Source organism: Alligator sinensis, unplaced genomic scaffold (genome assembly GCF_000455745.1).
Source record: "Alligator sinensis unplaced genomic scaffold, ASM45574v1 scaffold347_1, whole genome shotgun sequence".
In the NCBI taxonomy this organism is placed as follows: domain Eukaryota; kingdom Metazoa; phylum Chordata; order Crocodylia; family Alligatoridae; genus Alligator; species Alligator sinensis.
In genome coordinates, this window is record NW_005841922.1 from 3,103,970 (window position 1) to 3,115,493 (window position 11,524).

Genomic DNA, 11,524 nt, shown 5'->3' on the forward strand with positions numbered 1-11,524 from the left:
TGGCTCGAGCCGTGCGGAGCCGCACCCCGCGACCTCCCAGGAGGCAGGTGCGGCCACAACCAGGGACACTTCCTGGGAAGCGGCAGGAGGCAGAGGGGAAGCTGCAGGTCTCCCGAGCGCTGCTGCTCAGGTAAACGTGGCCATTGCCCCCTTGGAGTAACTAGGAACAGGGGCCACAGACCGAGCGCGAGCGGGTTTCGGTTGGGCATCAGGGACAATTTCTTTAGGGCAGAATCTGGAACGGGCTCCAAGGGAGGCGATGCTCCCTGCTGCCCTGGGGCTCTTTAAGAGGAGGCTGCGCAAGCACCTGGCTGGGGTCATCTCACCCCAGCTCTCTTTCCTGCCCTGGCGGGGCAAGAAGTCGGGACTCAGTGATCTGTTGACTGGATGGTCTCGGACTCAATGGGATGGACTCGATGATCTCCCTTCTGACCCAGACATCCATGAATCTGTGAACTGTGGGTCAGACCACAGGTCCCCCCTGCCCAATCTCCTGTGTTCGTGTGGCAGAGAGGGAGGCAAACAGGGTCCGGGTTTTTTCCTCACTCTTCCACCTTCACTTGCAGCCTCCAGCATTTAAGGTCTGATGTGGAGGCTGTGCCCTTCATGCCCCCACTCAGTAGCTACTGATGCCCCTTTCCTCCTCCAAGGATTTGTCCCCTCCATTTTTGATGGGCCAAAGCACGGGTGACAGTCTGTGCAAGACCCTCACTAGGCTGAATGTCCTGCTCTGAGCAATCCAGCTAACATCAGTGCTCTGCCATGCTCTTTGGAAAGCCATCAGGAGTGGAGCTAATTGCCCCTCTGTCTCATATGGGCACATTGGGGAGGAGGAGGAGATTGAGAAATCCTTGTCCTTTGCACAGCCTGGGTGAGGATGGTGAGACTAGTGCTTTCAAAGAGCTCTGCTCTGCCCCTGTTGCACTATCCAGCAGGAAACGTTGCACCATTCAAAGGCAGGTCCATGCTACGGGCTCCTGCCTAGTAGAACTGGAGAGCTGTGGGACCCCTTGTGCCACTCCAGACACTAATGCTTCCTGTGGTACCCCTTGCCCCTGTGCTTTCTGCACCGTCCCATGTTTCAAGCTGTGCTAATGGCCCGTTTAATTCTATAGAAAGTTTAGGAGTTCTCCTGTTTTCTCAAAAGCAAACCAAAAAATGTTTTAAAAAGCATGTGTTTCATTAATAGAGAAAAAAATCACCAGCATTGGCAAACCAACTGAGCAACTTTGCTGTTAAGCGGGTAAAGGAAAAGACACTTATTCTTACATGTTCTGCTAGCATTCCTGTTTGTGGAAGTGCCACTTTAAAGTGGCTAAGAAACAACTCAACATTTGTAAGGAGTTCAAAAGTGGATAGTGAAGAAGGGGATGGGGACTAATGGCATTCATTGCTTATAACAGATCCTAAAGAATTTTTCTGGGGATTTCCACGTATCCTGCAATGATCAACACTCTGATACACAGAGTCAGTCTGCACGGTTTGACATTTTCTGCTTATTCAGAGAGGCCCAAGGCTGAATCCAGAGGGTGATTGACCTGCTCCTCACCTTACAGAAGGGGGTCTGTTTCGCTCAAGGTTGAGGTCATTGTCAGGGCAGTCTACATAAAATTAATTTGTTGCTGCCTTTACTGGAGTGACTGTGAATTGGAGATCCTGGTTCCTAGTGTGGTTATCTCTTCACCTCAAAAATGACATGAAATCTGGAGTAAAAAGAAACAAAACATAAAAACCTGTGAGTGCTATGAATGCAATGAAACTAAGCTATGAAAAAATATGGATGATGCTATTTATTTCACACGCACAAAAAATAACTAAAAAGTCATCAGCATATTTAGAATCGCATGTAATTGAAATCAGGCAAAAAATCTGCAATTTCAAAGCCTAATATTTTTTTCTGAGAAGTGTACATCTGAAATAACAGTATCCAGTTTCTTCATTTGTTTTCAGAATTATTTCAAAGGTTACATCAACAGCCACCCTTTTTGTATATTCCTGGACAATAAAGAGTAAAGCATTCTTGCTGCGACTTGTACAACCCCGTAGTGATTAACAGAATGTTACAGTGTTCAACATGACACTAATTTTTCATCACAAAGTATTTTTATTAGAGACCCTTAAAATGTTGAGTTTTCCAGCCACTGCTTTATGTTGATGTTAATGACCCTGGCAATTTGGCAACCTCTGGTTAATTTTTTTTAATGATCTTTATTTTTCTTCACTATTGGGACATGCTACATATTGACTGAGCCCTCTTATTACAGAGTGGATGCCATGTACAAAATAAGGAAAAGAGAGTGAGCACAAAAAGCCATCCTTATTCACATTTACTCCCTAAGGAGCGGTCAGTGTGGTGGAGCAGGAACGAAGCAAGAAAGAAGCAATCTGAAGATTCAGTTAGGTCTCACCAAGTGCTTCTACATGTGCACTTTAATGCTCAGTAGCCTATTTTGCTGCATATTAAAGCGGCACACAAAAAATGTGCTATTATGCTAATGTGCAATAAAATAGGCTATTGCGCACTAAGTATCACCTAAAACGTGTGCGCTTTCACTTCTGCGCATTAGGGCAGCCTAATGTGCATTGATTAGTACCTCACGTTGGAGGTAGTAAATTTAATGCGCATGAGGAAAAGCGTATTAATGCTCGTGTAGATGCGCCCATCCTGTTGTTCCTACTCTGCTGACTAATTCCATTCCAACTAGTGGGAGTGAAGATTTCTAGATCAGCATCTTAATGCAGTAGTAGCATCTTCAGCTGCATTTTCAGATTTTTCTGAAGTGTAACTTAGTCTGAGATATTTTTGGAGCCGAACGATCACATAAAACAATTTGTTAATCCCAGTTAAATGTTACGTCTTAGTATAACTACTCATAAATTCAACTACAGTATAACTACAAACAGTTTTCGTAGCCAATTGTTTTGCAATGATCTTTCATTAGTTCTTTCAACTATATGAAGTGCTTTTTTAATCCAACAGTCTTGAATCTTTTGGCAGGCAAAATGCTGATTGTAGACAGTGAGAAGGAAGATTTCAGAATCTGGACTTTAAGTACTAAGGTCAAAATGCACGCACACAAATCAGGATTAGAATCACTGTTCTAATCAAGGCATTACAGTGGATTGTGTTATTTATTCTGGAAGACTTCATTTCTAAATTTGACTTGCTCCAGCTAACATTTACAGCACTTTGTGAAGCCTGCCTTGTAGATTAAGAAAATTCTTCATGGGGGAGGGTTTGCTGAAAACACAGTACCCCCTAGAGGCTGAAAAGATGAAAGAATTTAATAGCATCTGCAGTGCAAATAGATTTCTGCCTTTTAGATTCTTAATCTTCCCCTCATTTTCAAGAAATATATTTTGTCTTTAAAAGATTTTTTTTTAAATGTAAGGGGTCTGCACTCTTTTGGGATATTGTACATTATGTGGGGGTTGTTGGTATCTCTTTTTAAACATGTTTGTTTTGTCTTTTCATATTTTTATGTAAAATGAAGTAAAGCTTTTAAATGGAAAAATTGCAGCATAAAAACTCAGGAGGGACAGGTGTTGTGCCTAATGATTAATTGAAAAGTCATAATATGAGATCTATTTTTAAAGATTTTTGTTTTTGAAATATACGATGAGAAGCTAAAACAAGAATACAAGAATAATTTCAGGGTTATAGACCCTCATTTCTAACATTTTATAATGTCAGGGAAACATTCTGATATAGAATGTTATATATATAACATAAGAATGTTCAGTATATATTATACTGAAATATATATATATATTTATATATACATATATAAATGTATATTATGTATATATATCTATAAATAATTTAGTGTGTGTGTATTTAATTTCAGTGTGTATGTATCTGTGTGTGTATTTCTCTGCCCCTCAGAGTACTAGGACCTGCTCCTGCTACCAATGAAATCAGTTAACAAATTCCCACCATTTCAGTTCCTACCTGTGCGTTAGGACATGTGCTTGGGAAAGGAGTCACTTGTGACAGTGCACTTGTTTCCAGTTGTGGCTGACTGCTGACTTAAGTTAAATTAACTTGAGAACTGGTCTAATGTATGGCTATGGACCTGTGTGGCCCAAACCAGAGTAGATCAACTACATTTTGAAGCAACTTTCGGACATCCCCTGCTTAGTTGTACACTTTCTGCAGTTGTAGTGAGGGGTCTGGATCCTTATCCATACTTTTTGCAGATAATACCTATCACGTGATTGGTTCTTCTTCACTGCCTGCTGGATCAACTGTACCTACACCTGGAACTAGGTATTCCTCACTAATCCTTCCCAGATAGAGTAGCATTAGCCTTGTTTGTCCTTCTTTTATTTCTCAGGTCTATCACTCACTGGAATTATGGCAGGCATAAATCTGACCCAAGAATTCTGAAAACATGTAATGGATTTGTGGTTGCTGACGTGGAAATAATTTAATGTGTTCCACCAGGATACTGTGTGTGAATTATATTTCTTGGTCCATTTTCAATTAATACCCTAGCTGGCGTGCACAGTAAAGACCGTCTACCTGATTAATAAAAGTGTATGAATATATCATCTTGCCTAAAAACTGCAGGTCCAGTTCAGAAATAGCCAACCGAATGTGAAAATATGGGGGAATCGTTTTTCATTTCTATGATGCCACTAAAATTGTCAAGGATTGTTTATAACATTTTCAGTGTCTAATCTTTCAAGCATCTGTTTCAGGAAAGCTAGTACTTATTAACTGCATGAAGAGGCCTGTAAATCCTAAAGGGAGTGAACCAAAACATCTTTTTCAGTGTTTCAAACTACAGCACTTGCATGCACATAATTATCTTTCTATTTGAAGTTCATGCTTCTGTAGTAGTTCCATGCCTTCCAAGTGTAAATAATTGCCTTGGGGATCACTGTAAAGCATGTGTTGGTTTTAGCATTTGATTTCCCCTCTTATGACTAATAATCATAAGAAAAATAATCAACTGTAGTTCTGTAGTCAAAGTATGTCTTCAGCTGCACAGTAATGGACAAACCTTTGCCTTTCACTTCCAAAGCTAAGCAGGTTAACGAAGACACCAATTTTCCCTGCAAATTAAAGTCCTGACTTCAGTGGATGCTGCAGTGATGAGCATGAGCTATCCAGGATACAATAGGCTAACAGGCTAATAATTAATATTGTGATTATACCCAGAATCCCAACTCAAGATTGGAGTCCTACTTTGCTAGCTGCCAAACCAATACCTAAAAAGATGGATAGAGGAACTATTAGGGCAAGAACAATGGGACAAACACCTGTTCTTAAATGGTAACTATAGTGTCCACATATAGTAAACAGGAGTATGCCTTGCTGCCTGTTGTCTGGATTCAGTTTCAGCTGATTCACCCACATCCAGTTCCCAACTGCAGCCAGGCACTAGGAAAGGACTGAGACTGTGGGACCAGGGTCAGAAGAGAAGGAGAGGTAGAATTGGGTGTCATCAGTATTCTGGTTGCACTTGTCCAAATCTCTCCCAGCGGCCCCATATACACATTGAAGGGCGGGGAGGAGAGGCTACAAGATGGAGCCCTGGGGGACTGTAGCGGGGACTCCTCACCCCTGCTGCTTACAGGGCACATACACATTCATTAATGTACCGTAGTTACTGCGTATTTAAGATTAGTACCTGTAATAACAGGTACTAACTGAATGCGCACTAACCAGTGCTCCTGTGCAGTAGCACTGAAACACTCCTCTTTATTTACGTTAATGTGCAATAGACTAATTCTACTGCGCAGTAGCATGGCTTTTACCATTGCACACTAATGCACACTAGAATTAGTCTACCACGTATTTAGCATCTTGTGTAGATGCACCCACAGAGTAGGAAGTCAGGATCAAAGAGCTGCCATTGACTAGGCAGCTGAGCAAGGACCTGCTGCCAAGTAACAAGCAACCAGGGAAAATCACAAGGAGCTAAAGTGCAGCAGGGGACAGAGCAATGACTGCAGGTCAGGGTTTAAGCTGCAACACCTGAGAGCAGGCTGAGTATTGGACATGTGACCTGAAAGGGTGGAGCCCCACCCTATTAAAAGCCTGGGTTGTAAGCCAGAGGTCTGGCCCTGGCTTTTGCTGAAAGTATAACTTCTGTTGATCTGGGCTGCAACAGAAGGGAGCACAGGCAACATGCAGGTACCTGGGAAAGCTGCAAGTGCCAGAAGCTACAGGGTAAGGGTTGCTGGGACCCAGAGCAACCCCCAGGTGGGGGTTTATGTTTGGATAATGGCTGGCACAGTACTGGAGGACTGGATGTGACTGGGTGAGGTGGTATGGGGGCCACAGGTAAGAATGCCTGGAAAGCACCCTGCAGTAAAAGAGGTTGAAGCCTAAACAGAGCCCCTCCAGAATCTGGGAACCAGTGGTCTGCTCCACATGGGGCTAAAGATGAATGGGGCAGCTACAGGGACACCACCAGAAGTTATCCTCTCAGGACCTAAGCATAGGTGTGTCCCCACAAGTGGGATTGTGCATTTCCCTGGGGACAAATAGCAGCAGCACATATTTGCTGCTACTTGTCCCAGGGAACACCCCTGCACACGTACTCTGGTGCCTTGCAAATTGCCCTAGGTTGGGTAGGGGAGGCTGAGGCCAGCACCTGGGCTGCCCTAGCAGTACTACCTGAGGTCCTGGGGGCCTCCTGGGGCTACAGTGACACTGATCTGGGCACATGGAGCCTGGCTGGCAGCCGGAGCATGGCTATGTCAAGCTAGGCTCCAGTTTTGGGCAGCGCACACTGCAGCCATATGTACTACCCCACTTTTTTTCTGCTGCCATTTTTTTGACACGGGGGTTTCCAGTGTCAAAAAAACCCATGCTGCACTACAAATTATTGGTGCAGCAAATTCCTGCATGTGCAGTACATGCAGTTTGTGGTGTTGGAAACGTGCACTTGTCTGGACACGCTCCACTTGTCCATCACCACCCTTTAGGACCTCGTCCCTAGGAAAGAGGGAAAGAGCAGAAACAATTTGGAACCCTCCCACAGACATGTAAACACTTTAGCAGCATCTCATGGTCCACTGCTTCAAAGGCCTCTGAAAGAACAAGTAAGATCAGAAGAGCACAAGTTCCCGTGTCACTCTCCAGGTAAAGAGCATCAACCAGGGCCATGAGCACAGCATCTGTGCTATATTCCTGGGCAAAACTCAAACTGACAGAGGTCTAGGAAACTAATGGCATCCAGATGTGCCTGGAGCTGCTGGGCAATTACTTGTTCAATGGCCTTCCCCCAACGTGGGGGAAGTAGGAGACAGGGTGACAACTGGATGGGGAGTCGGCCTCAAGTGGTGGCTTCTTGAGCAGGACCTGGACAATTGCAGACTTGAGTGCCCAGCATCCTACCCTCCTGAAGAGAGGTGCTGACACCCCCTGCTAACAATAGCTTTGGTCTGCCCCAGCTGGCTTTAACAACCCAGGACTGGCATAAGTCCAGTTCACAGCTGGTCATCCTCATCCCTCCAAGCACATCCTCTGCATTTAGTGGGTGATAGCAAATAAAAATGATCCATATAAACAGGGCCAGAATGGGCTTTCTCAACCTCAAACTGACTCTGCAGCAGAAGTGGTGGTTCCCCAGACATTCAAGATACAGACAATTTTGTCTGCAGACTTGTCACAGTGGACTGGAGAATACTCAGTTTCTAGGCAGATAGAGGTGGGCAGAACAAGGCCATTTGCCACCCGGAACAATTCTGCTGGATAGTTCTTTGCAGATGCAATGGCTTTGCCATTGCCATACCACAGTCTTTTTGAGAGAGAAATTTCTACTGCAGTCAGTTTGCTTTGACACAGGTCAGGAGCCACTTATTCTCCAGCCGCTTACCTTCCCTCTTAAGCTGCCCCAGTTTCCCTCATGGAGCAGGGGGACCTGTGCTGCATCAGCCGTGGGAGTGGACACCTGGGTGCCACTGCGTTGATGGCAAGGTTAGCATGCAATTGCACAGATCAACCAGGCCATCAACAGAGTAGCCTTCCAGGTCAGTGGGAATGTCCCCAGGGTTCTGGAATCTTTCTGGCTCCACGAGTCTAGCGGGGCAGACCAGCCTATCTGGTCATTCACCTTGACAGGAGCAAAGGAGATCTGTGCTTCTAGGACAGTGTTTCCCAAATTTTTGTGCCCTGCAGGCTGGATGGATCCAATCCCACCACATGGAACCGGAGCCAGTCAATGGGCCTGATCCTTATGTGTGGGGCCAGATCTGGTGCATGGGCCCAATCCCATTGTACAGGGCTGGCATAGCTGGGACCCAATTCCTCCATGCAGGGACAGAGTGGCTGGGGCCTGGTCCTGCTACACAGTACCTAGAAACTTGGTGGCTGGGGACTAGTGGCAGTGTTAATTGCTACAGATCCCCAAATGCCAAATTTATGGACCCATGGGGAGCCTCTGGAGCAAATAACATGGCTTCATGGGCTGGATCTGGTACTGGTAAAGTGTCATTTTTTTGGGTCACACTGCTGCTACTCTTGAGGCATGCTAGTGTGCTGTGGCACACCCTTTGAAAATCTCTGCTTTATGAGGTAGTGGCCTGACCATGACAGAGATTTCTTGACACCATCCCAGATAATCAGAGCCCCTGTATCCAAGCAGATACAAAACATGATGTCTAGCATGTGTCCTGCTTCATGGGTTAGCCCAGTCATTGTGTGGGATAGTTCCATGGTGGATGTGGATGCCAGTAAGTCCCTAAAGAACTGAAGCCATGAAGAGTCAGCCTCAGCATGGATGTTGAAATCACCCAAGACAATAAATCTGGACATCCTCAACACCACCTCCAAGACCAGCTCAGGTAATTTAATCAAGGAATCTGCTATGCAGCAGGACTGTTGGGGATTCTGCTGGTAACAATCTATCCTCCGTACCAAGCACAAGGTAGACATGCTCCATGCTGTACAACTTTAGCACTGGACACCTTGTTTGGGCTGGGTTTTCCTGGAAGACCACTGCCACACCATGTGCCTGTCCTAAGCTGATGCTGTACTGAGTATCCAGCTGGAAGCATTTGGGCAACTGTTGGCTCAGGTTTCATCCAGGTCTCCCAGTGGTATATTGTGCCATGGACTATTGAAAGTGGTATGCCTTAACCACGCTAGCCTCATGGGCTGTTTTTGGCTCTGATTTGACATCATATGACCCACTGGAAAAAAATCATAGCCAGCAGGAACTGATACCTAGCTCTTAATATTTAGGTTGGAAAATAAAAGGATGGTTCTTTAAGGACAAATTTTGATTTATACCCGTCACCCTTTTTTTTTTTTTAAAGAAAGATGCTCATTTTATGACTGCATTAATAAGGTAATATGAAAGTTGTGCGTGTGAAAATCTATAATTAGAAAACTGTAGCAAGGAAAAACTGGGTTAAATATTATGGAAAACTATACATCAAATAAGATGCATTTGAGGTGCAAAAACAAAATCACTACATTTATGTTCACAAAACAGATGGTATAGAAGTGTGTGTTTGATTTTTTGGATGCCAGCTTGAAAATGTAGCTTTACCTTGTTAACATGGGTTTAATAAAGGAAACAGCTAAGCTTCAGTTAGACAGTTATGTTTTGCATGTAATTAGGGGCTGAAAAAGGCAACTGTACCATTGAAGTGTGACTCACCCCATCAAGAATATGGCATGTGAACCTTGTGCCTCCTTGTTGCAGTAAAGAAGACATTTTCCAGAATGTTGTATCAGTGCCAAAATTACAGCCAGGCAAAACGGACAAACAGTCTGAAATGCTTCAGTGCTTGCGAAGTGCACAGAAAGAGGAGGAAATTTGCAATGACTGATTGACCAACCATAACCTGGGCCATGAGTGGAAATAAGATGAGTAGGCCTCCAGGGTCTTGGAGTACTCCAATTATTTGTCAGAAATTATTCAAACCAAAATTTGCATTGATTTAGTAACCTAATTGCTGATGTGGTACAGATGTCAATTCTGCAGCAAATAAAAACTATGATTACCACTTGACAAATACTGTACTTTGAAACTGTATGGATGAGGTGGCTTGTGTATGTGAAGAAGAGATGAGGAGTTTTAGGTGATATAATAACTATCCTCATACTCTTGGGGAAATACTGTCATAATCAGCACTGCTAAGTGAAGTGAGGCTGCTTATTCTATTGTCTCATCTAAGATTCATGCTGGCTACCACATAAATCCAAATAGCAGACAAGCACACTATGCCAGGGGTTGGCAACCTATAGCTTGTGGGCCAGATCTGGCTCACAAAGGTTTGATTCAGTAGGGAGGAGATGGGAACTACCAAGAAAAGCCTCTTGCTCTGTGTTCACTGTCAAATGTATTGGTCCCTATTGGGGTTTGCCATGTTTTCCAGTGGCACCTGATAAGTGGAGGGGAGCACATAGTGGCAAGTCACAAATGCCTGGCCTGGCACTCTAAATGGTTGCTGGTGCCTTTATTAGACAATGGTGTGACAGGGTGTTTAGCGTGCCTGTCACTTTAAAAAAAGAGGCTGCTTAAAAAGCAGCCTGCAGGTGTGGCAGGAGCCAATTAGAGAGTCACCTGGCAAGAAGGGGGTGGGGCTTGAGGCATATAAACCCGGGACCTGAGCTGGCCAGGAAGTCTAATCCTAGGTGCCAGAGAGAGAGGAGCTCCTGGGCAGCAGGGCTGAGTAACATTTGAGCTGGAGGAAGCAGCACTGGATATTGTGGAAGGGGCTAAGGGGTGGAGGAGGTCCCAACAGGCCCAGGAGAGGGTCAGAGGCCTGGGAGCAAGGCTGGAGCCCAGAGAGCTGAGAGCCCATAGAGGGGAAGAGCCTGGGGCAGTCAGATCCCAGAGAGGGACAGAGCCAGAGGGCCCAAAGGGCAGAGTGTGAGGCCAGGGCATGAGCCCAGAGGGAAGGCAGAGTGTCAGCAGAGCCAGAGAGCCCAGAGGTCAGTACCTGAGGAGGGGCAAGTGTCAGCAGGGCCAGGGAGCCCGAAGGTCCATGCTGACGTGGTTTCAGGGGTGCCATGACCACTCCTGGAGCAGAATCCTGCTACAAATGGGTTAGGCATTGCTGCTTTCTTAAGCTGTGCCCCCACTCTGATCCCCACTAGAGTAATGGAGATGTTTCCAGCCAACAAACTATGCCTTCTTGGGACTAAGAAGCTAACTGTCAGCTAGAGTAAATCTGTACATCTCTGTTGAGAGGGAGTGTTACATCACCAGGCAATCTTGACCCATGAAGCGCAGTAGCTATCAGCACCTACTGTCACTCCCCAACACTAGAGAGAAATCTTGCTGCGCCGGTTGCAAATGTAGTGAGAAGGACAGCAGCATCTTGCTGTGTTTTGCTGTTAGCAAAACAGGCAGTGTAGGATAAGAACCAGCTTTTTATGTAGCAAACATTTATGAATCATTCTTACTATGGTTTCATAGGACATGGGTGGCTATGCTGTGGCCTGAGGCAGAAAATAGTGTGCATAAGTTGACAGTAAAATGTCACAGACATTTAATTTACTTTTAAATGCTTTTACAATTTGAATAAAGCATTCCCATATTCCTTTTGATTT

At 44.9% G+C, this 11,524-nt stretch overlaps 1 protein-coding gene across 2 annotated transcripts in view; it reads left to right on the top strand.

The window, feature by feature from the left end:
- TARS (threonyl-tRNA synthetase) overlaps positions 1-11,524 on the top strand; it is a 55,751-nt gene continuing 44,227 nt past the window's right edge. For both annotated transcript variants that reach the window (XM_006019117.2, XM_025198485.1), the window contains exon 1: positions 1-130. The gene's annotated coding sequence lies outside the window, so the exon portion shown is untranslated. The remainder of the gene's footprint in view (positions 131-11,524) is intronic.